This window comes from Myxine glutinosa, chromosome 1, assembly GCF_964187855.1.
Source record: "Myxine glutinosa chromosome 1, kmMyxGlut1.1, whole genome shotgun sequence".
Classification (NCBI taxonomy): domain Eukaryota; kingdom Metazoa; phylum Chordata; class Myxini; order Myxiniformes; family Myxinidae; genus Myxine; species Myxine glutinosa.
Window position 1 is genome coordinate 243,386,943 of NC_136261.1, and position 27,473 is coordinate 243,414,415.

Sequence of the window (27,473 nt, forward strand, 5' to 3'; positions counted from 1 at the left end):
CAAATGATTTAATTGTTTCATTGGAAAGGAAGCTGAAGAGTTCACGCTTGTTTTCATCAACTCGAAGAAAGTTCCGCCACTGTCCAGGAATTGCAACTGAGGTATCTACTCGTCGGCGAACCCCCTTGCCACGCTTTTCACGGGTCATGCTCTTAAGGCTGTCGGGTAGGTAACGGTCCCACACCAGATCAAGTCGGGTTGCAGATTTGTACTGTGAGAAAACAAATGGGATGAAGACCTTTTCGGCATATTCGCCAAATGTTTTGACTGTGCCAACATCGGGCTTTAGCTTTTGAACAATTACTGCCCCGTCAAGTATGACACATGTCACCTCTGGCATCTGTGTGCTTGATGGTGAAAGTTCCTCTAAGCAGTCCAAAAGGTCGCTCTTTGTACCAGGTCGAAGCTTCCCATCCTTGGACAGAGATGGAGGGAAAGATTGATTTTCATGACGGAAAAATTCATCCAGGTTTCCCTCGCGGGTTTGACAGGCAATATAGAGGCGAGAAAACAGTTGAACATCACTCTTCAATGAGGCTACCTTGTGTTTATCTGTCAGCTGGTCTGTTACTGATGAGCTGCCAAACAGAGGTAACTTTTTGCGCGGGACGACATCATTCAAAGGCTTTGAGCGTTCAATCAGCCTCTCTTGCACAAATGACTCCAGAGCCTCCTTTCCCACTTTCTGCACGTCTTTCACACTTTGTACGACTGATGCCCTTGCTATATCCTTTGTGTCAAGGACCAAAAGGTCAGCGGTTTCTTCAAGAAATGGATTACCTAGCTCCTCGATAACTGATACAAGTGATCTGACATGTTTGTCAAAGGTCATCTGGGTGCTTTTATTCTGATCATGATGCAGTGATGGCACTTTGCTCTCATGTTGCTCCTGTGCAGTCTCAAACTCATCAATCACCCTTGAGACCTCTGGACCTGCAACCATCCATCTTTGCAGAGCATGGACATTGTCCAGCAGACCAACAGCTCCTCCATCTCCCTTGATACGTGCATTGTTCTGTTCATGTGCATGATCTGTAGCAATTGAAGAAAATTTGCGTTGGGTCTTTTGTACCGTGAACATGCCAGCTCGGAAATTATCCAGAACTTTAGGGTGTGTCTTGTGCAAGTCCATCATATCACGCAAAGACTAGAAAACCACAAGATGGCACAGTTACAGTCTGCGATGTCATAGACACTTTTAATCACTGAAGAATGCCAACCTGTTAAGAGTATTTATGTGCTTTCCCAGTTTGCATGATACTATGCAAAATTAATATTTTCATATGGCCGCCACATACTGCTTAATATTTTATGTTACCATTGGATTCCTAGACCCTAAAAATGTAGGTGTAGGCACTGCAACCATTTAGATAGCTGTGCTAATTATGGAGATATTCATCAAAACAGGTCTGTTATGGCGGCCATCTTGGATTTCAAGATGGCTGCCATATACTATTGAATATTTTATGTTGCCATTGGATTCCTAGACCCTAAAAATGTAGGTATAGGCACTTCAACCATTTTGATATCTGTTCTAATTATGGAGATATTCATCAAAATAGGTCTTGTATGACGGCCATCTTGGATTTCAAGATGGCCGCCATATGGGGTGAAATTGGGGATGCTCCCTGGACTAAAAATCTTTCTTTTCGGGTATTCTAGCCATGTGCCAAGTTTCATGCTTTTAAGGGAAAAGGCACAATCGATCCGAATTTTTTAGCTAAGCCGCCCAGCTATCAGGGAATCTCTCACGTGGACATATTAATGGGCAAAACAACCTTTCTTGATTCCTCTTGATGATGTAAGCTGATAGATCTGTAGGTAAGGAGATTCGTTTTTGCACCTTTTTATGCCTCCGCCAACAAAGTCGCCGGAGGCATTATGTTTTCGGGACGTCCGTCCGTCTGTACGTCCATCCGTCCGTCCGTCTGTACGTCCGTCCGTCCGTCCGGGCTAAACCTCGTTTTTCTCAGTAACCATATTTCCGATTGAGACGAAACTTTCAGGGTATGAGTGTCCCCCATGCAGAATGTTTTTATGATAATTGTGACGTCATAGGTCACATGGTATGGCAGCCATCTTGGATTAAAAGCAAGTAAATAAAAATTATTTCTCGGAAGACACTGAATGGAAAAATTTGAAACTTGGCACACTGTCAAGTACTCGCAATGGGGAACAAAAGCATGATAATGATGACATCATCGGTGAAGTGGTAAACCAGCCAAAAATGTTTTAATCGAATTCCTTATCCTAAAAATCTGAAATTGCATGCACATGATCTACGACCCATTTGTATTGAAATATTAAATTTATGACATCATAGGTCACATGGTTTGGCAGCCATATTGGATTGAAGGAAAATATTAAATAACTATATCTCTGAAACCGCTCACCCTATCGATGCGAAATTTTACAAATATCATCTAACAGCACTGTTGCATATAGTTTGGAAATGATGATGTTATAGGTCACGTGGTTTGGCAGCCATCTTGGATAGAAAAACGAACCTTATCCAATCAACACGAAACTTCACAAACGTAATCCCCTACCCATACATATGCAGAGTAATGGCATCTACCCGTTGTGGGACTATGCGGAGGCATATTGGCAACACAGTCACATTGTTCTAGTTACCTCTGCCACCAAAGGTGGAAGGAGGTTATGTTTTCATACCTGTCTGTTTGTCTGTCTGTCTGTCAAAAGGACATCTCAAAACATTGCAGACGGATTCAGACAAAATTTGGTGGAGAGGTTGGGTGTGCGACAAGGACGAAATGATCCGATTTTGGTGAATATCTGAATACGGATCTGGATTTGAGAATTTTTAAAGTGATTATCTATCTATAATTCCAGTAATCTCTGTGTGTATGTTTGTATGTTTGTATGTTTGTATGTATGTATGTATGTATGTTTGTCTGTGACCGCTGTTTCTCGACAACCACGGGTCCGATATACTTTAAACTTGCCAGGTATATTGCTGGGGACCCGAGGATGTGCCTTTTCAAGGTTTCATATTAATCGGACAAGTAGTTACCGAGCTATGTCCAAAAAACGATTCAACCAATCAGAGAGCAGCGAGCTATCACGTGTGCCGAACGTGCCGAACAGACTCTGCCTCGGACGGCACATTTGAGAGCGTATTCATTTATTTCACGTTGGAAAACTATGTTGCCGTTAAACTATGTTTTAAAACTAATTAAAACTACTATCTATAATTCCACGGGTCCGATAAAAAACACCGTACTCGCAAGCCGTTCGCTTTGGACCAAACCATTTCATGTAAATAGAGGGGGGGATTGTCACCGTACTCGCAAGCCGTTCGCTTTGGACCAAACCATTTCATGTAAATAGAGGGGGGGGGGATATAATTTTAGATATATATATAGTACGGGCATGCCCTAGTATTCACAATTGAGAGATGGGGCTAAAAACAATATATAGCATAATATTTGAAAAAATTGTGAATGACATGACTAAACTTGGGGGATAAGATGGGTAAGTTTCAAGAATAAGCGATTATATTTTGGATCATGTCGCATCCAGATCTGACCTATCAGTGGGATGCAAAACGTAAACTGTTCAGCTTGGTGGAGGTATGATCTCTACCGAGTGACGTTCTAGTTCTCTTTTGTATTGATATGTTTAATCCTTCACTACACTCTTAACGTTTATACAATGTAATATCAATGAAAATGTATCATGTTCCTTGCAATGATGATACATTCAAATTTATACGATTCTGCTCTTTTCGCCCATCATTTGCCCTAGGTAATATTCCATCTGCTTGGAAATCCACCAACATCACTGCATTACATAACTACAGGGTGTCCCATAAGTCTGGAACCATAGGACAAAATAAGTGATTCATGATTTTCATGATTTTTTTCATTTCTTGCAGGTGTCCATGATGTCGCTGAATAAGGAAGAATACATCCAGGTAATCCTGCTTGTAGGAAATCGGAGTCATAGGGAGGTCGCTGAGGAGTTAAACAGATTGCATCCGGACCGCACGCCAATTACGCACAGCTGTGTCGGCAAACTGGTAGCAAAGTTCAGGGAAAACGTAATTCATCTTCTCCTTCTTCTATATATATAAAATAAAGTTTTTGTTTGCTTGTTTGGCTGCACACGCTAATCTCCTGAACGGTGAAAGATAGGAGGAAACCTCTAAAACAAAAAATGTCAGGCCGGGCATATAAACTTATAAAGTTATAGGCTAGGTGGTGCGGCCGGTCGAGGCCGCTTAGGCCAGGCTGGGCCCATTTCGCAATTAAAAGCTGAGCTGAATTATAGTAGTCAATCTTCTACAGCCGTGAGTAAACCTGAATTATAGTAGTAAATTCATTCAAAAAGAACTAAAAGTGTCGGGACCGGCCCCGGGAAGGTTATAGACTTGGTGGCGAGGCCGGTCGAGGCCGCTTTGGCTGGGCTGGGCCCATTTCGCAATTAAAAGCTGAGCTGAATTATAGTCGTTAATCTTCTACGGCTGTGAGTAAATGCTGAATTATAGTAGTAAATTCATTCAAAAAGAACTAAAAATGTCGGGACGGGCCCCAGAAAGGTTATAGGCTTGGTGGTGAGGCCGGTCGAAGCCGCCTCGTCCGGGCTGAGCCCATTTCGCAATTAAAAGCTGAGCTGAATTATAGTAGTCAATCTTCTACGGCCGTGAGTAAAAGCTAAATTATAGTATTAAATTCATTCAAAAAGAACCCGGGCAACGCCGGGTGCTTTCAGCTTGTCTACTATTTAATGCTTCAGTCAGATTTGGCTCGGCGGCCGTAGGGTCTAAAAAATCTACGGCCACTAGCAATTATAGGGCGGCCGCAGTATTTCCACGGTCACACAATGTAGCAGTCACATATGTTTTTATTTTTCGGGTAGCCGCACGGGGTATTTAGAAATTGTGGAGATCGAAAACGTGGGGGTGCCATACAGTCTTTGATTTGATGTCGCACGGTGACCTTAGGGCGTCCCTGCGGTGGCCATAGAATTTGCAAGGCAGACGCACGGTAGCCTCAAGGTGCCCGCAAGGCGACCGCAGGGGGGCCCTAAGGTGAACGTGCGGCCAGACGGACGGTAACGAGTGGGTATATATACCAGTTCTTTTTCATATGTATAACAGCACTTACAGTTGTCATGGCTACGGCTTGTCGAATTGCTACGGCCAACCTAGAAATGAAAAAAGTTATAACTCCGCGCTATAATTCCACGGCGACCCCTACGGCCTGTAAAAGATAGCCATACACCCTAGGGCCACCCTGAGGCCACCTCAGAAACTCTGCGGCCGCCGCATGTTTCTGTCAATTTAGGGGGGGGTATGGCCGCCGTATCCTAGCCGTAGAGCAAATGTGACTGAGGAGTAAGAGAGATGTCTGTGTGTGTGTGTGTGTGTGTGTGTGTGTGTGTGTGTGTGTGTGTGTGTGTGTGTGTGTGTGTGTGTCTGTCTGTCTGTGTATCGCCATTTTTCTCAGAGATGGCTGAACAGATCTTCGTCAAACGTTCAGAGGTTAATCAGTGAGTGCCTGGGAGTGTTTTAGGCAAAAAAAGCATTTGAAAAAAAAAAACATCGTTTTTTTGGAGTTAAAAAAAAAAAATCGCTCGATAGTGCCTAAGCCTTTTAAAATTAATGACAGTTATATACAAGTACACATTCCCATAAATAAATACAAAACAATCACCAGACATTTGAACAAAAATAGATCAAACTATCCCGGAAGTGTACGAAGTTGGTAGTACGGCTTCTTCTTCTTCCTGATCGGCAACACACTTAACTCAGAAACGTGATGAACGCCACATTCACCCACCAGCATATATATGAACCGCCTTCCTCTCCTGCTTCCCCCCTCCCCCCTCCCCTCCCCTTTCCCCCCCCCCCCCTCCTTCCCCCTTCCCCCCACTCCCCCCTACTCCCTCCCCTCCACCCATACCCCCTCCCCCCCTACACTCCTCCTCCCTCCCGCTTTCGTGCCTAATAAATCAAACAATTCCGGAAGTGTACGAAGTTGGTAGTACGGCTTCTTCTTCTTCCTGATCAGCAACACACTTAACTCAGAAACGTGTTGAATGCCACATTCACCCACCAGCATATATATGAACCCCCTTCCTCTCCTGCTTCCCCCCTCTACCCCCCCCCCCCTCCACTTCCCAACACCCATTCCCTCCCCTCCCCACCCCTCCACAACCAGCAACGCCAGGTACTTCTGCTATCTACTATATAAGAGAGATGTCTGTCTGTGTGTGTGTCTGTCTGTCTGTCTGTGTGTCTCCATTTTTCTCAGAGATGGTTGAACGGATCTTCGTCAAACTTTCAGAGGTTCATCAGTGAGTGCCTGGGAGTGTTTTAGGCAAAAAAAAATTGGGGAAAAAAAGATCGTTTTTGTGAAGTTTTTTTTTTTTTAACCGCTCGATAGTGCCTTAGCCTTTTCAAATTAATGACAGTTATATACAAGTACATATTTGCATAAATAAATTAAAAAACAATCACCAGACATTTGAATACAAATAAATCAAACCATTCCGGAAGTGTACGAAGTTGGTAGTATGGCTTCTTCTTCTTCCTGACCAACATCACCCACCAGCCTATAGATGAACCCCCTTCCTCTCCTGCTTCCCCCCTCCCCCTCCCCTTCCCATCCCCTCCTTCCCCACCCTCTTCTCCCCTCTCCCCCCTCCCCTCCCCTTCCCCTCCTCCATCCCCCTTCTCCCCACTGCCCCCCACCCCCTCCCCCCTCCCTCCTCCCCACCCTACCCCCCCCCCCCACTTTCGTACCTAATAATTCAAACCATTCCGGAAGTGTACGAAGTTGGTAGAACGGCTTCTTCTTCTTCCTGATCGGCAACACACTTAACTCAGAAACGTGATGAACGCCACATTCACCCACCAGCATATATATGAACCCCATTCCCCTCCCTCCCCCTTCCCCTCCCCCACCCGGCAACGCCGGCTACTTCTGCTAGTAGGAGATAAACCACACAGTTGAATCCGAGGACATTCATCGACGACCACACAAATACTACCGTCCACGAAAAGGCCCAAAAGGTGGATGACTTATGACAAAAATTATATCTTATCTTCGGTAGTTGTCCACTGAGACAGGAGTGTCGAAAAGCAGTATCCACTGCATTCTTCAAGCACACAAATGGCATCCTTACAAACTTCAAATCCTGCAGAATTTAGGCCAAGTTGATCCGGACCAACAGATGGAATTTTGTGAATGAACGACGGAACAATGAGCTCAAAATTCAGATTTCCCATCCACCATTCTTTTCAGTGGTGAGGCTGCTTTTTACGCAAATGTTGAGGTGAACCGACAGAACACCCTCTACTGGTTGCAAGACAACCCTCACTGGTTTACTGCTTCAAAGGAACAAGATGCCACGCATGTGATGGTGTAGTGTGACATTTGGAAAAACCGCATCATATGCCCCTTCTATTTTGATGGCACAGTCACAAGAGATGCCTACTTGTATGTGCTCAATGAGGAAGCATTCCCCAGTGTCTTCAATGCAGATGGGGATTTCCCAACATGGTTCCAGCAGGATGTTGCTCCTGCCCATTACAGCATCCGCGTAAGACAGTGGCTGAACCGGCAATTCCCTGGTCATTGGCTAAGACGTCGAGGGCATGTGGAGTAACTGGTGATGAGCCCCGATCTCAGCCCATTGGATTTTAGCTCACCTGGAACGAAGTTCAGGGGAGCTTATGTGATGGTGCGTTGTCCGTCCATCAGTCCGTAAACACTTGAAACTTCTTCTCCGAAACCGTTGATGGGATTGCGACCAAATTTGGCACAAATGATATTTGTTGTGTTGGTACTAAATTTTGTTCACGGTATTTTTAAAATCGGGGTCTAAGGGGTTTACCAGGGTCAAAGTGGATCCAGGTTTGACTCCCCAAAATAAGAATTTGCTTTTTCCTCTGAAACTACACACACTATTTCAATGAAACTTGACCACAACCTTCATCACCAGTGATGTACTGAAGTTTGTTCACGGCACTAAGAAAATAAAAGTCTAAGGAGGTCTACAGGGGGTGAAAGTGATGCACAATTTTGATGAAACATGACGACGACAATCTTCACCACCCATGCTGTACCAAAGTTTGTTCACAGCATTAAAAAAAATCTATCCCTTTGGCGGTCTATGGGGGTGTTGCCCCCCAAAATAGATATTTGCTTTCTTCTCAGAAACTGCACACACAATTTCGATGAAACTTGACCACAACCTTCACCACCCATGATGTACCAAAGTTTTTTCACGGTATTAAAAAAATCTGCCTCTTTGGGGTCTACGGGGGGTTGCCCTCCTCCCCCACCCCCCCCCCCCAAATAGGTATTTGCATTCTTCTCAGAAACTACACACACTATTTCGATGAAACTTGACCACAACCTTCACCGTATTCGTGTTGTTTCATGTTGTACCAAAGTATGTTCACGACATTTTAAAAAATCTGCCCCTTTAGGGGTCTACATGGGGAGGGGGGTTGCCCCACAAAATAGGTATTTGCTTTCTTCTCAGAAACTACACGCACAATTTCGATGAAACTTCACCACAACCTTAATCACGCATGATGTACCAATGTTTATTCAAGGCATTAGAAAAATTGGGGTCTTAGGAGGTATATGGGGTTGGGGGAGGGGTGGTTGCCCCCCAAAATAGGTCTTTTTTTGTTTGTTTGTTTAAAGTCTTATGATTATGTTAGTCTGATTCTACATGCTGCCCTGTCTTCTAGCAACAATTGAAATTGGTTTAAAATACCCTTAGTCGGTGCAGTGCACTGTTTATTCTACCAGGTGACCACCAGAGGCATTGCATCTGTGTTTTTTTTTTTAATCTCTCGTGGGGGGGGGGGGGGGGGGGGTCACTTGAAGGTGCTGGTCTACGTGGAAAAAAAATCAGAGTGCTGCAAAATTGCTTTAGCGCATCAGCGACGCATGTAACACCATCACGCTTGACACCATTTGCCATGTGACTGCTGACTGGACACATCGTCTGCATTTGTGTATCAATCATAAAGGTGGACACATTGAACACATTCTGCGAATACAAGCCGTTTTCATCATTTTGCCTTGTGGTTCCAGACTTATGGGACACCCTGTGGAATGGCACTCAGTCGAGAGCATACAGTATCTCCTCCATGCTGAACAGTTTACATTTTGTATCCCACCGATAGGTCAGATATGCATCCGACATGATCCAAAATCTAATGGGCTTGATCTTTTCAACTAATAAACTCGTCAACCAAGTTTTGTCAAAGCTCGTCCACAACTTTTTGAAATACCATGCTAGATATCGTTTTAGGCCCTATCTCTCAATGGTGAAGAATCACTTAAAGAGTTCTTGTATCCGTATCCGGATTCCGAGCTTTACCAAAATGGAATCGATTCGTCCTTGTCATACACCCAACCTGTCCATCACGTTTCGGCCGAATTCGTCCATAAATTTATGAGATATCGTGATATATATATATCTATATATATAAAACACAGTTTGTGTGTGTGTGTGTAATGTTACCGGTAGACTCCTAAACGGAGAGGCTCACGTACTTGATATTTGGCACAAACGTGGCCATTGAGCCTGAGAAGAACATGGTCGACCTAAAATTTTATTTCATAATATTTTTAAACCATATTTTTACCTCAGCGCATTTCAGCGAGGCAAATTATGACCGGAATGGCAGAGCAGCGCGCTGATTCGCTCAGAGCGATCACGTGATCTTCCTTGCCGCCATTAACTCAGTTACGCGTTTGCACGTATTTCAGAGTGAAAAGCGATTCCGTTTTTTCACATTTCAGCGAGAAATATTGCCATTCACATCACATATGTTTTTTTCCCTTTCATCTTTAGATCCATATTTTTTGCCATAATGTCGCGCATTATGGCTCTCTCGAGCTCGAGTTAGCCAATCACCTGGGAGCATGAGGCCACGTTGGCCACGCCCACGACACGACGCAGAGTTGCAATCGATCGCTCAGCGCGATCACGTAATGTTCCTTGCCGCGCGTTTGCGTTTTTTCACATTTCAGCGAGGAACATTGCTATTCACATCACATAGGTTTTTTTTTCTTTCATCTTTAGATCCATATTTTTGTTCAGCGAGGAATATTATACACGGAATCTGAATTGGTGGCAGAGCAGCGCGCTGATTCGACGATTCGCGCGCCCTCCCCCCTCCCCTCCCCCTCCCCTCCCCCTCCCCCCTCTCCTCCCCTTCCCCCTCCCCCTCCCCCCCTCTCCTCCCTCTTCTCCCTCACGTTTATACACGGAATGCCGGGTACTTCCCCCCCCTCTTCTCCCCTCCCCCCTCTCCTCCCCTCCCCCCCCCCGTTCCCCTCTTCCCCCCCTCCCACTCCCCCCCTCCCCTTCCCCCTCCCTCCCCCTCCCCCCTCCCCCATCACCCTCCCCTCCCCCCTCTCCTCCCTCTCCTCCCTTCCCTCCTCCCCCTCCCCCCCTCTCCTCCCCTCCCCCCTCTCCTCCCCTCCCCCTCCCCCCTCTTCTCCCCTCCCCCTCCCCCCTCTTCTCCCTCACGTTTATACACGGAATGCCGGGTACTTCCCCCCCCCCTCTTCTCCCCTCCCCCCTCACCCTCCCCCTCCCCCTCCCCCCTCTCCTCCCCTCCCCCCTTCTCCTCCCCCCTCTCCTCCCCCGCCCCCCTTCTCCTCCCCTCCCCCCTCTTCCTCCCCTCCCCTTCCCCCTCCCCCCTCTTCTCTCCTCCCCCCCCTCTTCTCCCCTCCCCCCTCTTCTCCCCTCCCCCCCTCTTCTCCCCTCCCCCCCTTCCCCCTCCCCTCCCCTCCCCCGCCCGGCAATGCCGGGTACTTCTGCTAGTGTATATATATATCGTGTTTTCCCTATCTCTCAATGGTGAATTAATCAATTTAAAATTCTTAGATCCAGATCCCGATGCAGATCTTCGCCAAAATCTAACATTTTCGTTCTTGTCACACACCCAACCTTCCACCAAATTTCATTCGAATCCGTCCACAACTTTTTGAGATATCTTGTTCAGAGACAGACAATTGGCGGAGGGTACATTGGCGGAGGTAAAATGGCTTTTTACACCAGATGCGAACTTTGTATATTCAGCTCGGAAAAGTCCTCGATTTCCTTTTCAATCCCCATGCTTACAAGGAATTTGTTGTGAGTGCCATGAAATAATGCCTTCCATTTTTAGTCTTTAACATCCAGGCTTGTCATTTTGGAAAAGGCAGAGGTTTACGCTCTGAACTCTATCAGCAACTATATAATAGAACCTGCACCCATACTGCTCTTATGTCCCATACTGGTTGTGTGATGTTCTCTTATTTATGCATTCTCATGGCTTCTTGAAAACGTACTCTTATTGCTTCCCTTTCCTATCGTCATTTGTGTTGGTTTTTCAATTCAAAATTCATTGCTGTCAGCAGATGTATACTGCAATGTTGTTACACCATGCACAAGGCCTCATAGGAAGTTTATTGGTTGGTAAATATACCATTGGATTTGCCGTGCATGATTTGTGCCAAAAATTGGTTTTCGTTGACTTTTGGGGAAAAGGTTACCAAAATATTGTTCTGGCTTTGTAAGGATATTTTTCACCAAAGATGTTTATTTTTTTTACTTGAAATCTATGCGAGCAACTAATAGAATGCAACCAATACCAAGTAAGAACCAACTACGCCTTGAGCTTCGACTCCTGTGTGTACATGTTGATGTTCCGCACAGGATGTTTAAGCATGTGTTGAAGCCTACCTGGTACCAAATTAAAAATGACTGACTATATATTTGCCCTTCAGTTTGTTAAATATCAGCTCTCCTTTCATGATCGGGTTTCAGCTAATTATTACCCTGCGCTCGTGAAGCGAAAAACAGGGTTAAACGATCGGGTGCGTGAGTACGTGTGGTGTATGTACGTGCAAGTCTGCATTTTTAAAATTAATTTTCTCGGCAACCATTGGTCTGATTGAGACAAAATTTTACAATAGGAGCACATCCGTCTGTATAATATTTTGTTCATAATTATGATGTCATAGGTCACATGGTACAGACACAGATTTGGACCTGAATGAAAAATGTTGCACCTCTCTATCTCAGAAACCGCTCCATGGGAAAAATAGGAACATGGTGTGTTTTCAAGTAGTCCCAATGTGGAATAACATTTTAATAATGGTGTCATCGGTACCTTCATTATGACGTCATAATCCGGCAAGTACAACGCTTGATTCGAACAGCATGAATTTTTTTTTTCACTGCAACTGTTGGTCCGATTGACAGGACATTTTCACCGTAGGAGTGCCTCCTCCTGTAGAATTTTTAGTGATAATTATGACGTCATAGGTCAAGTCGTATTGGCACCATCTTGGAAAAACCAAAAAACATTACACCTGTATATTTCCGAAACTGCTCCATGGAAAAAAAATGAAACGTAGCTCATTGTAATGAACTTCGCATGAGGAATAAGGATTGTTAATCCGTTTTCATGAGCCGAATATTATTTCAGAAGCCGATTGTTAAGCCTAATAAGGATTGTTAAGCCGACATCATTGGTGCCTTAATTATGACGTCATAGTTTGACTGGGTCAACGCATAGTCTGATCAGTTTGAAATTTCTTGAGCGTGATCTACGCAACAATTATATTAGAGAATATAAATTTATGATGTCATCGCTCATGTGGTCTGGCAACCATATTGGATCAAAGAAAAAAAACCGTTCAAAAACAGAAGATTTGCCTCGCACCAAGTTGACTGCTATCAATACCATCTAGTTTATGGAAAAGATACTGAACTGCGACATATGCATTGTTGCTTTAAGTAATTTGGAAAGATCTCTCTGACTTCTTCCACCTTGCACTGCCAGCCACCTACATCTCACACACCTTATATGATATGATTCATGGCTATTCGTCCCCAACCTGACTATTTGAACTTTCTTAAAGCTTCCCACTCACCTGCGTGCCTTCTTTCTTTGACCGTGTCTAAGGCTCATGAAATATGTTGTGCATGCACACCATTGAAGACAAGGGCACAGGTGACATCAGTGTTCGAATTTCCTCACTAGCAATGACAGTTGACAACAACAAGACAAATATACACATGACATGATATTTGAAACAGACAATTCAAGGCCATATGGTTTTTACAACGAACTTTAATACAGGAGGAGTCCATTATGGTTTATCATGCCTGGGCAGTCCTGCCAATTTATTCGTACCCCCTCCACCTCCACTACTGTTAGATGCCTATCTAACTCCATTTTTAAACTACCTACCGTTTATGGTGTCACTACCTTTCCAGGGTGATTATTCTTGCATTCACTGCTCTGATTGTAAGATCAGAGCCTAATTCTCCTCTTCTTTAGTCTGAAACTTATTTATTTATTTATTTTGTCTATATCCTTTATTATCTTAAACATCTCTATCATTCTGAAATGCTTATATCTCCATTTTGCGAAATTTACTCCCCATGTTCAGTCTTCATTTTTGCTCAAGTTCTTCATGGTGACATTTGACTACTGTCTTAACATTAATTGACGAAGGTAAAGAAAAGAGCATAATTCAACCTTCTTACCTTTGCTATTGTGAATGTTGTCGGGTCGGTCGATTTTCAGTTGTTGGGCAAAAGAAAAATGGTGATGGGCAATAGAAGCTACCTTTTCACATGTAGCATTTTATAGAGCCTGGCCCACATCTAAACTAAATCAGGTGGTATAGGCAGAATATGTCCCTCCTGAAGGTTATTTACGAGTCAACTGGGTTATCTGCAACAATTTGATAGTGAGATATTAATTCCCTTACAATTGCTTGGTTTTCGGCTACTTAGAATCGAATCGTACAAATCGACAGCAGCATTCTGCCACATTAGATCTCACAATTTTCAAGATGGCAATCCACTGTCATCAGTACCAAGCCAGCCCAGACTCCCATCACAACTTTAGATATTCTTCTCTTTGTTCCTACGTTTGTTTCGCATTGCATTAACTTCTCATCTGCTCCATATCTGTTTAACATTCATCCATTGTCAAGTTTCACATCGCAGACAGGTAGGTTGCTCTTCCAACAAGCCTCCATATCTCTTTACCAAAATGGTACATCAGTCATTAATAAAGGTTTGAATTTCTGTATCTTTATATTATGAAAGTCATCCTACTTCCTGGAATGTACATTTATTTCCAGTGTGCATAAAATAACTTATCCCACACAGTTCCTGTAAACCTTTGCTTCCGATTAAGCACGACATTATGCCAATCTTTAAAAACCTCAGGAAGCAATATATCAACACGAATGTCAATGTAATTATTTTTGTTACAATAATTTCTGGACATATTTTATTGAAACCTCTCATTGATATCAATGTCAATAGCAAACAATGAACCAGTCGATTTTCATATAACGCGTCTTTTTTTTACCTTGATTGCATTAATATTTTACCTTAATCAAAATATACCATTGATAATACATTCCTTATACATCGTCTAATACTTCTTCGTCTTCTTCTTGAGTATGGCATCAAGATCAGGATGTGAAGTTGACAGTTGTCAACCAGCGGTGTACTTTTGGTGTAAGTCTCTGCAGGCCGGTCCGGCGGTCCATCCACCAAGCGAGCTGTGTGTGCCGCATTCCTCAACTAAATGGTCTGCAGTTTGTTTGAGATCACAGTCACAAAGTGGGCTGTCGCAGAGACCACACGAGTGCATGCAGGCATTAGATCAGCCAACTTCAGAGCGAAGACAGTTGGGGCGGCTGGCCCCATTCGGCCTTTGGTAGATCAGATCCAGGGGTTTGGTGAATATTGATGAAAGAGAGATCTTGTTGGCGACCAACAAGTTGGGTGGCTTTCCATCGGTTGATTTGATAGTTATGTGGGAGATGTGACTTTTTACTGCTGTGATGAATGGCTTCAGACTGGGCAGGTGTTGGTCTGGGATGTCACTGTTTGTCTTGGTGTGGAGGGAGTGGTAATTGTTTTGGTCAGCCCACAAAGCAGCTTGGCATGTTGTACTTTATTTTTTGACATTGTGACGGCAGATTCGCACTTGGACTGACAATTTATATAAATGGTGAAAGGCAAATGTAGCCGGTGATAAAATGCTTAAGGAGGAGTTCACATAGGTGTCAACCTTATTTACATCTTGAAAATTGAATGTAAAATCAATGGTATTTCAATCCCATCACACAACATTGATTCCAAACTGAGTTGTAATGATTGATGTCCTTTCAGGATTACTCTGAAGAAATAGTTAGATAACACAGCAAGAATGTGAGCCATACGTATGTTCTTCAAAGCTAACAGAACAAATATGGATTAGTTCATTGAGTTGGTAAGACACAATCCTTGCCTTTATGACATATTGTACACCACTCCTTTCCTATGTCATCTCCAGGTGCTGTATGACATCATTGCCAGGCATCAAAGGCGGCCCGGCAATGACGCGCGCTGAAAGGGGCTGGTGGTTTAGGTATGCAGCACTCAATTTTCACTCCGGTTTCTTTATTGTTGTACACTGCTCCTTTCCTATGCCATCTCCAAGCACTGCATGACGTCATTGCTGGGCACCAAAGGGGGCTCGACAACGACGCGCGCTGAAAGGGAGTACTCAGTTTTCACTCCTGGTTCTTGTTTTCTTTGTTTATTTATTTTTCCGGGCGATATCTCAGCCATCCTTTGAGCGAGGAAGCTGAAATTTCGGCACAATAGTGAGCAAGTACTTTGGCAAAAACTATATTTTTTGTTTTTGATTCATCAATTAATTGATTAGTTACTTAATTATTATCGATTAATTAAGTACTAATACATTTCCTTTCTCATCTGGGCATTATCTCAGGCACCTTTTGAGCTAGGAAGCTGATATTTGGACACAACATTGACCAAGTGATTTGGCTATAAAGGACAATTTTGATTTATTGATTAATCAATTAATCGATTAATTATTTATTGATTAATCAATAATTATTCAATTTTTTGGATTAATGACTTATTTGATTAATTTTCAAATAGTTACAGGATCGGGTGAAACACTGGTGGTTTATGTATGCTATTAATATTAGCCGATTAAGAAAAGATTGTATGATCATTAGTTGTTGATTTTAATTACGCAATAACTCAATTATTGTACACCTCTCCCTCCCAATACCGTCTCTTTGTGCAGCATGGCGCCATCTCCGGGTACCAAATGTGCCCCGGCAATGCCACGCTGGAGGATATTTATTTATTTGCAATGGGGGTGGTGTACTTTGAATGTATCTGCCCTTTTTTGTTCTTCGGTTTGATTATGTTTGTGCCATATCCTGATACTGTGCTTCCCTGCTGATGGACCTCTGTACCTGAAGCTGCGTTTCAGCCTGGGGAGTAACTGATAAAATCTATCTGTCCGGGTTCTACCCGACATCTTTGTTCTTTGTTCCTTTCACATTTCTTTCTACTTTTTCACATTTCTCTTTATTCATTCTAATTCTTGCTTTTTCTTTTATTTTACCTATTTTTAATCCTTATTTCTCTCTTGCTTTATATATCTGTCGAGGGAGAAGTGAATTCTTGCAGAAACTTTTCTGTAAGGCTCACTTGGCTGTGCCTGGATGGGTTTGAGAGTTGTCAAGTAGCAGCTGAAACCATCCAGCAGTGAAATAGCAAATCCTATCCAGATTCCTCCTGGTGGCTCCATCTTTGCTCTTTGTTTATTTAGGTTCCTTCTGATGTTTCCAATGCAGTATTTGGTCTTCAATTTGAATGGGTTACGATCATTGATTTGTGCGTACCACATGAATGTAGTTGGCCTGCATCATTGCTGGGAATACAGCTTTGCTGCTTTATTCATTATTTGCATTTGAGAAATGCCCCTGTAGTAGAGCAGGAATTTGGAATTTGTTCAGGGTGCTAGTCACAGCTTGCCTCCTCTTCGCAAAATACACTGAGGCCTATTTACCATCCACCAACAACCAGTGCTGGCAGATGGATCCTCCGTCTCTGAAGGACAGTGCAAACATCGATAAACTGCCCTGGATATGAAACACCAGGATTATAGTTTATAGCTCGGTGGAGATTCAAATGCAGGCTGGCCAACTCAAATGTAAGTGTGCATCTGTCTAGGCTATCCTGTCAGCCATTCAAAAGTAGTGCAGATGAGAGTACAATGTAGTAAGACTGCGATGGCAAACAATGCGGGTAAGAGCATATTGGAAAGCTTTGGCATCCCTTCCATTTTCAGGTCTTATAATAAGTTATCAGTAAGAGTGCCTATTTCATTTAAAATGAAGTTTGAGCTGTCATAAATGTTGGCAGATTGTTTTCAGAGAGCCAAACTCAAATATAACATTTTCATCATTATCAAGCCATTTGAATTCTTTAAAAATTCTGGATGCCACTCATGTCAAAACATTGTGTCCATGTCAAGTATATTCAAGTATCCTGCATAATCACACAGACTTTCTATAAATCATTCAGCAAAATCAAGATGTATGGTATTTTCTGGCAGGAGTTCGTGAAGTCTTAGAACTTTTTTTGTAAAGCTCACTTGGCTATGGATGGGTTTGAGTGGTGGAGGATTAGAAACTGAAACGCGAATCCTATCTAGGTTCATCCGGATGGTTCCATTTTTACTTATTAGGTTTTCTCCTTATGATTCCAATGCAACATTTAGTCTTTTGGTTTATTCCATCATGAGAAAGCAGTATGTGCTGAGCTAGACGAAGGTACTATGCATATCCTGATATTTCACCTTCCATCCCAAGCAGATGAGTCTTCACAAGCATTATTACCCCACACACATGAAGCTATAGGCGAGGTTAAACAATTGATTAATGTCTCTCCATTCATTCACAAACATCAGTTTATGATCGAGGAACAACTGAATTTAAATGAAATGTTATATTTCAAACAAGAAACGGAACAAAAATCGGAAAACAAACGTTCAATTAATACGTGTAACAAGTTTAACAGTTGAATTAATAAACAGGATTATAACTAATTCATTTACAAATGTGGGAAAATTGCATGCTTGATAGCTCAGTTGGCAGAGCACTGGTACGGTTCACCAGAAGACCTGGGCTCTGTTCCTGGTCTGGGTGGGTAATTTTTTTAAAGCGAACTTTAAAATCATTATTTTATTTCAATGGAAGTAAATACAGTACATCTGGGCCCAGTCCTTTCCTGGTCTTCATCAATGATCTCTCTTACTCTCTGGAAATCCCCTTTATCTATTTGATCATGACCCAAACCTCTGCCAGTGATGGCAAACCTCATCCTTCAGACAGGCAGGATGCAGCCTCTTCCCTCTCTTCAGACCTTGAAAAAAAATCACCAGCTGATCCAACAATTAGAATGTGTCTTTCAATCCTTTCAAATATCACACTTTCACTATCTCTCCTCGAGGGCCATCTGACAAACACCCCTATCTTCTTTCTTAACAAGCCTCTTGAGGAAGTTCAGTCATTCAAACTCCTTGGTCTATCATCCAAGATCTTTCCTGGGCAAACCACATTTCAATGCTGGCGTCTAAAGCCAGCCGCCGACTGGGCATCCTCCATCGTTGTAAAAAGTCCTTCATTGGCACACCTTTTTTTTTCTTTCTTTTTTTTGTATGCAAGATCGAGGCTTGTGTAAGAGCTAACATTAATCACACAAAAAGTCAAACCGACACACAAAACACAAAAAACAAGGGGAGCGGCAGACAAGATGAGGAGAGAGGGGGAAGGACACAAACTCAACATTTGAGAGCAGGGACATCGGGAGCACTTGGGGGGAGGTGGGAGAGGTATAAAACATATGAACACTGCAAGGACTCTGGGGTGAAATTACCGGGGGTAGAAAAGATCAAGGTTTTGGATGGGGGAAGATAAGAGATGGTGGTGAACAGCTGTTTTAAAGACCTGGAGGGAGGAGTGGGATTGAAGAGAGTGAGGGAGTTTGCTCCAGAGGCGGGAGAAAAGAGGAATGAAGGAGTGAAGGTGAACAGAGAGTCTTGATTTTGGCAATTTCACCAGAAGAGGGTTGCTGGTTGCACCTGAACTACTATCCACTGACAAGGCATTTATCCACAGCTTGAGGGAGTACTGCTCTCCCCCTCTGGGCTGGCTGCCTTGCCTCACATCTTGCTCAGCTTCACGCCATGGAAACCAAAGCCTATAAGATTATTGGAATCTCTCGCAATGAAGCTCTGGGTCTATGGGCCTATCACTTCTCCATCGCAAACAGGCCAGTGGTCTCTCTATCTTCTACCGCCTCCTTTCTTGTCTTGCACCCTTTGCTCTTTCCGTGCTTTGTCCCCCTCCCCGCCCCTGGTTCAGCAGGGTCCATACGGTGCATCATCAAACCCCCTTCTGGTGAAACGACCTAAATCCAGGATCACTGATCACCTCCACTAATTTGTTCCTTTTTTCCCGCCTGTGGAATAAACTTCCATATCCTCTTCAATCACATTCTTCCATCCCGGTCTTCAAGGCAGCTGCTCACCACCATATCCCATTGTCCCCAATCCAAAAGCATGAATTTTTGAAATCCTAGTTAACCTCACCCAAATTCCTCCTCCTTCCAATGTTCCAATTTTCCCTCCTTGGAGTTTCTTTCTGTATCCACCCATCTTGTCCACCCATCTTGTCCACCATCCTCTGTGTCCAATTTGTCCACCCCATGCATGCACGTTTTGTGTCCTGTTTTTGTCTGTTACGTCCTGCATGCGTGCATGTGTCCATTCAATGTACTAGCTCTTCCATGAGCCTCGACTATGTCTACAAAAAGTAAACATGCGCAAGATTCGAGGTCACGTCTTTTCGAAGCTGTCCATGCGCTCACGCTTTCGAAGTTAAGTAATTTTTCACAATTGTGTTTTTGTCGAAACTGTATCTAACTTTCGGTGTGTGCACCTATAGTGTGTCTTTAGTAAGATTCTCGGTGTTAATTTTTCATACATGTATACAAAATCGTCGGTTCATTCGTGTCACGTATTCTGAGGCCTAGTAGGCTACCATGTCCGACCTTGAGGCTTTGTTTTTCTCTCAGCGGTTCGTCGATTGCGCTGCAATTACTTTCGTTCTCTGGTTTTGTCCCAGTCTTTCACCCCATACTTCCTTGTTTAAAATCTCAACTCAAAAAAAAAAACCCAAAAAAAAATATTTCCTTCTCTGTTCTTATTCGTTTATTCGTTGTTCTTATTTGTTCGTTCGTTCTTCGATAACGCTGTTCGTGATCACGTGATCACGTTGTTAAAAATGTTTAAACTTTCCCCTGAAGAACTGTATTCTGTCGTATATTATAACACCTTTTTCTTCTTCTTCTTCTATAAAAGGATGCTTTCGAATTGCTCACCAAATCTATTCATTCCAAAAAAAAATTCCAGCTCTTGCAGTTCCTTTTTTCTACATTCCCGAAACTCTCCTGTACTCCACCCCTCCTTCAGCATCCTCAAACGTATTTTTGACTCGAAGGTCTCAAGAAACTCATTTTGCAATAAATGTTCGTTTCCCATTAATCGTACACTTTTCAAAATCCAATCTCACCCCTCCCCTCCAAATCTTCCCCATCACCCCTTACCTCCAAAACTTCCCCATCACCCCTCCCCTCCAAAACTTCCCCATCACCCCTCCCCTCCAAATCTACCCCCTTGCCCCTCCCCTCCAAATCTTCCCCATCACCCATCTCTTTCAAATATTCCCCCTTGCCCCTCCCCTCTAAATCTTCCCCATCACCCATCCCTTTCAAATCTTCACCCTTGCCCCTCCCTTCCAAATCTTCCCCATCACCCCTTCCCTCCAAAACTTCCCCATCACCCCTCCCCTCCAAAGCTTTCCCATCACCCCTCCCCTCCAAATCTACCCCCTTGCCCCTCCCCTCCAAATCTTCCCCATCACCCATCTCTTTCAAATCTTCCCCCTTGCCCCTCCCCTCCAAATCTTCCCCATCACCCATCCCTTTCAAATCTCCCCCCTTGCCCCTTCCCTCCTAAACTCCCCCCACACCCCTCCCCTCCAAGACTCTCCCCCGCTCCTCCCCTCCTAGACTCCCCTCTCACCCCTCCTCCTCAAAGCGTCCTCCCCGCTTCTTCCCCCTTCCAACTTTCACCTTCATCTCCCCCAACCTTCTGCCTCGCTCTTCCCCCTCCTCAAATAACACCTCACTATGTCTCACCCAATCACCATCAAACCTTTTGTCTGCCCCATTCTTCCCTTTCTCCAAGCTATTCTGAAATCTCTGACACACCTTCAACAGGTCTCCCTACCTCTTCCTCCTCTTCCACATCTTACCCTACCCCCCCCCCCCCCCTGTTCTGTACCCGATGCTCCCCCTTCCTCTTCATTAACGGTATGGACCTCAAACATCCGGGGCCTTTGCTCAAACTTGACTGATCTCTCCATACAGGTTGCTTCTGACAAACCAGATGTGATCTGCTGAACAGAAACTTTCCTCCTTCATGATGTCTCTGATTCCTTGGTATCTATCCCAGGTTACTCCCTCCTCCGGTATGATAGACCTGAGCCTCGTCCTGGAGGTGGGGTTGCTATCTTTATAAAAAAAACTCTCTTCCTCACTCGCCCTGCACTGCCCTCTCTCCACCTCACCCCCAGGAATACCTTTGGCTACGGCTTCCCCTTCGCTCCCACCTTTCGTTCATATGTGTGTTGTGCCGTCCACCAAACAGTGATGACTCCATCTACATCTCGCTGTCTGATAATATGGACCAACTTCTATCTACCCATCCCAACTCTCTCTTCCTCATATGTGGTGATTTCAATTTGTCACCATGCCAGTTGGCTGGGTGTGGGTACCTCTCTCACCAGCCATGGCTCTTCAGCAAAGGACTTCTGTGACTCACTGGGACTGACACAATCTGTCAATTATTTCCAGACCCGGATCTCAGTCAACGGAGCATCTTCTCTTCTGGACTTGGTTATGACTAACTTCCCTGAAAATCTCTGCTGCTCTTCTTCTGCTCCAATCGGCTCATCTGATCATGTGCTTGTTAAAGTGGACATCTCTCTGACCATTCTCAGAGAGCCTCCTCAGCGTTGACGAGTCTGGCATTTCACTCAGGCCAACTGGCACGGTCTTCAAGCAGCCATCAATCATCTGGACTGGTCTCCCATCTCTACCGCCTCTGACATAAACTCATCCTGGGAATTCTTCCAAAGTAAATTGCTCTCTCTCATGCACAGATTTATCCCATCTCATCTTCAGTTGTCATACCCTTCCTCCCGTCCATGGTACACGGAATCTTGTGGTGAGGCAGTTGCCCTGAAACAACTTGCCTTTGCCTCTTGGACTGCAAATCCAACTGAAGGCAATCTCAGTTCCTTCCACCAAGCTCGGAACAAGTGTGTGACTACCCTCAGGAGTGCCAGGAAGCACTATCTCTCTACACTCAAGAATGAATCCTCAAACCTGTCTCTTTCCTCCAAATCCTGGTGGCGTCTGGTCAAATCCGTTTCTGGTGTTTGTTCGCCCTCCATCCCCTCCCTTAACTCAAATGGCTACACATTTGACACCACACGTGACAAAGCCAAATGCCTCAACTCTGTGCTTGCCTCAAAATCTTGTGTCCCAAACTCATCTCTCTCTGTTCCCACCTTACCCAGTCGAACCCAACTGCTCCTGGACTCTGTGTCCTTCTCTCCTGACAAGGTGGAGAAGTTTTTGTCTAACCTCGACTCTGATTCTGCAACTGGACCAGACGGCATCAGCCCACGGGTCCTAAAACTCTGCTCTGCCGCTCTATCTGACCCTATCTCTGTTCTTTTCACCCTCTCTTTTGCTCAAGGTCATCTGCCACCTCTTGGAAATCAGCAAACATTACCGCTTTACACAAAAAGGTGCAAAAACAGATCCTTGCAACGACAGACCAATCAGCCTGCTCCCAATTATCAGCAAAGTCATGGAATCCATCACTGCTTCAGATATCAAATCCTTCCTCTTCTCCAATGGCTTGATCTCCGATCATCAATTTGGATTGAGACCGGGTCATTCTACTTTGGACATGTGGCTTTTGCTGTCTCAACAATGGATGGAGGTCCTCAATGCCAAACAGGAAATCAGAGCTGTCTCCCTTGACATATCACGTGTCTTCGATACGGTCTGGCACCCAGCTCTGCTCACCAAACTCTCCTCCTTTGGTATCCATGGAAATCTCCACGCATGGCTTGCGGACTTCCTCTCTGGTCGTAGTAAACGTGTGGCCCTGAATGGATTTCTCTCATCTCCCCTTCCTGTTCTGGCTGGAGTTCCCCAAGGTAGTGTTCTGGGCCCTGTGCTTTTTCTGGTCTTCATCAATGATCTCTCCTCTTTATGTTAACTTATGTTAAACTTAAGTTAACCAAGGGGGTTAACAAGGAGAGATGCAGAAAATAGGGCAAAATGGAGAAGATTGTCATGGGGACCGCAAGGCTAACCCCCGCTCTAGCAGGGAAAATTGCCTTAAAATGCATGTTGTTGTATCAATGATCTCTCCTACTCCCTGAAAAATCCTCTCTATCTCTTTGCTAATGACTCCCCTCTCTGCCGCTCCATACCTCATCCCTCAGATCGGCAGTCTGCAGCCTCCTAACTCTCTGCAGACCTGGACAAAATCACAGATTGGTCAAACAAGTGGAACATGTCTTTCAATCCTGACAAATCTCACACTCTTACTATGTCTCTCCGAAAAGACCGACTGGAAAACCCTCCCATCTACTTTCTCAACAATCCTCTCCAAGAAGTTCTGTCGCTCAAGCTTTTGGGTCTCACTATCTGCCATGATCTTTCTTGGGAAAACCACATTTCCAAGCTGGCCTCCAAAGCCGGTTGCCGACTGGGCATCCTCCATCGTGCAAAGTCCTTCCTCGGCACACCTGAGCTCCTCACCACATATAGTAAGGGAAACATATGAAAATCTGTTAACTAAATTGTTACCAAAAAATTTCTTCACCAATATGTTTGTAAAGGTGTGTAATAACATGTGTTAAAATGTTGAAGGTCAACTCCCGTGGGAAACCCAGAAAAAAAGCTGTTGAATTCGGGTACCGAAAAATTATTTTCGAGAATTTTTATTTTTTTTAATCGGCCCTTAAGTAACTTATGAGGGGTCAAATAAGGGTTTTTCATGATTCTGAGTTGATTGTTAACATTTATATTTCACCACAGACACTCCTTTGTGGAAAAATAATTTCTAAATATATCTCATTTTCTACTTTGCAGGACATGGAGTCTAGCAATATGGATGAAGACGTTACTCCACCTGTGCTCAATTGCTTCATCTGTGCACGCTCGGATACACCAGCTGAAAGGCTCATACAGGCAACTCCAAAGGGATACTCAACTTTATTGAAACAAGCAGAAACTGTCGAAAATGTTACTGTTGTGGAACGTATGAAGGAGGCTCAAAAGGAAGGAAAACTGAGGTACCACCAGAAGTGTAAAAATGATCTGTACAACAACTTTGTTGCAACCACCAAGAAGTCAGCTCAAGCATCAAAGGCAGAGAAAGAGTCATCAAAGTTGAAGAGAAGACGCACTACTTGTGAGTTCAGTTCATCAACTGGCTGCAGTTCTAGAAGATCACAGTCAGTTGACCTCCTGTATAAGGATGTATGCATTCTTTGCAACCAACCAGCCCAGCTCTACAAAAATAATCCAGCACAAGCTAGAAAGAAATACAGAGTGCCAGATAATTTGACTGCAGATACACTGAAGGCAAGCTTGCTGAAGACAGCATGGAGTCGCAGGGATGACTGGGGCACTGAAGTCACTGGACGCCTGGACGCCTGGAAGGGATCAACGACTTGGTAGCAGAAGAAACACTGTACCATTTGCGATGCAAACTTATGTTTGCGAGAGGTGACAGTTTGTCCAAGACTGATGAGGAAGGAAAAAGGAAGAGAGGACAGAGGAGTATTGATGAGGAGCGAGAGGCAGTTTTTATTGAATTCTGCGAATGGTTAGACTCAGAATTAGAGCATGGGGTAATGAACATGGACCAAGTCCATGAAAAGCTGCAGGAGTTTGATCAGTCACCAGAGAAGAGCCTTTCTTATTCAAAGCATTGGCTAAAGATAAAACTTCTAGAGAAATACGAAGACACCTTGTATTTCACAACACAGGAAAGAAGGGCAGATGTACTCTGTCTCAAAGATGGCACCGACAATATTCTGCGAGGGCATCATGCTAATCTTGACCATGGAGATGAGAAGACTCAGATCATAAAGACGGCACTCAAGTTCATATCCAATGATATTGCCTTGATTGATTTAGGTCCAAAGTCATACCCCACCACACACAGTATGACTAACATCGATAGTCAGCTGACACTTGTTCCTGCAAGCCTTCAGATGTTCTTGAGACCGATTGTCAAGACAGACGAAAGAGTTGCCGTTTGGGGGCAGAATTTTATTAAGGCCTGTCGACCTCGGTCTGGAGTATTGCCACACCAAATGGGGCTTGCCATACAACTTGATCATAGATTTGGGTCAAAATGGATGCTCAACAAGTTCCACCGGCTGGGATACACTGCGTCTTACACGGAGACACAAAACTACAAATACTGCTTCCTTAATAGTAGGAGTGGAGATGATGTTCCAGATACTTCTGGCACTCTTGACACCATTGTGGCGGAAACCGATGAACAGATCAATGATGAGGTTGCGGTTGATGCTGCGCTTGAGGATCAATCAGTGATGACAGCCAAAGTGCCAGCCAGTGAAAGTGAATTGTCAAGTAATGATCAGGTGGTCTTTATGGAGGTTGGGGAAACAAACAATGCAGTCACTCAGTTTGTTGGAGACAATATAGATTTAAACATTGTCTCTATTCACGGAAACACTCCCTTTCACTCAATGGGTTGGATCGAAGTCACCTCTCCGGCACCACCTTTGCCAGATCCACAGACAACAGCAGCTTTCCCCCGGGTGAAGTTGAAGGCACTCGACAAAGCTAAGATCCTGAGAGGAACTGAAGTAAAGATTATTCCATTTACGAACAGGAAACAGATAGGAACGAACGCGATCATGTTTCTCCCCCACGCTGAGCTTTCCTCCTCCCTGGCTCATGATCAGCCACTCCTCACTCCAGGTGACACACTCTGGGCAGCGGGGTGGGTGATCAAAGCCAACGATCCTGAGTTCCCACACTCCAACTGGAATGGCTGGATGAAGAGAATCCATGCTAATGATGCAAAGCAGAGCACACAGATCGAGTTCCTCCCAGTTATTGAAGGAGACCCTAATGACCTCAACACCATCTTCACCACTCTGAAAGAGTGCATACGGCGCGCTGGGGTCGCTATAGTGACCTTTGATCTTCCGATTTGGCTGAAGGCTGTGAATATAATAAAGCAGGCAAATCTACCCGTCATTCCAAGGTTGGGTGGTTTTCACCTGCTGAAGTCTTATCTTGGATCAATGGGTAACATCATGGAAGATTCTGGACTACTAGATGTGATCCAGTTGATCTATCCTGGAAGTACGACAACCAACCACATCATGGATGGAGGATGTTTTGACAAGGCAATCCGTGTTCACCTCCTCATCGATGCAGCCATCTATCAACACATCATGAAACTTGCCTTCACTGAGGAGGAGCGTGGTGACATGAAGACCTTCATGGAGAAGGTGGCTGATGGGAAGATGGGAGCCAGACACTCAGACCCAGTAGTGCCAGTGTTTGAGCAAAGGTTTGAAGAAACCGTCAAACGACTCGCAAAAGGAGGAAGAACACCTGCACTCTGGGTGGAGTACCACCACATGGTAGATGTGATCAAGGTCTTTATCAGAACCGAGCGACTTGCAGACCACAATGGGCATCTGTCCTGTATTGTTACCAAGATGCTTCACATCTTTGCCGCTGCAGGCCATCATCAGTATGCCAAGGGCGCACGGCTGTACTGTCAACTCATGAAGGAACTAGAAACTTTGCCTGCTTACAAAGGCCTGCCTTCTACAGAGCATGTCTCTGAACCCCAGTGACTATGGATGGACAATAGGTGTGCATGGGTATGAGCCAGTTCCAACACTGGACCCCACGGCTCCTGAGGAGCTATTGCAGTTCACGAGCTGTAATTGTCATGGAGATTGCAGCAACCGGCGATGCAGCTGCAAGAAGAATGGGGTCACGTGCATCTCGGCCTGTGGAGTCTGTAATGGCATTACATGCAGAAACTGCAGTCATGATGTTGTTGAGTCTGAAGAAGACATAGACAATGACTGTTGAAACTTCTGACATTGTGAATGAGAAATAACTCTTGAGTATTATATATGTATGTGAAATAAAAGCTACTTTGTGTGTAAATGTAAAAGTGAAAATATAAATGTTAACAATCAACTCAGAATCATGAAAAACCCTTATTTGACCCCTCATAAGTTACTTAAGGGCCGATTAAAAAAAATAAAATTCTCGAAAATAATTTTTCGGTACCCGAATTCAACAGCTTTTTTTCTGGGTTTCCCACGGGAGTTGAACTTCAACATTTTAACACATGTTATTACACACCTTTACAAACATATTGGTGAAGAATTTTTTTGGTAACAATTTAGTTAACAGATTTGTGA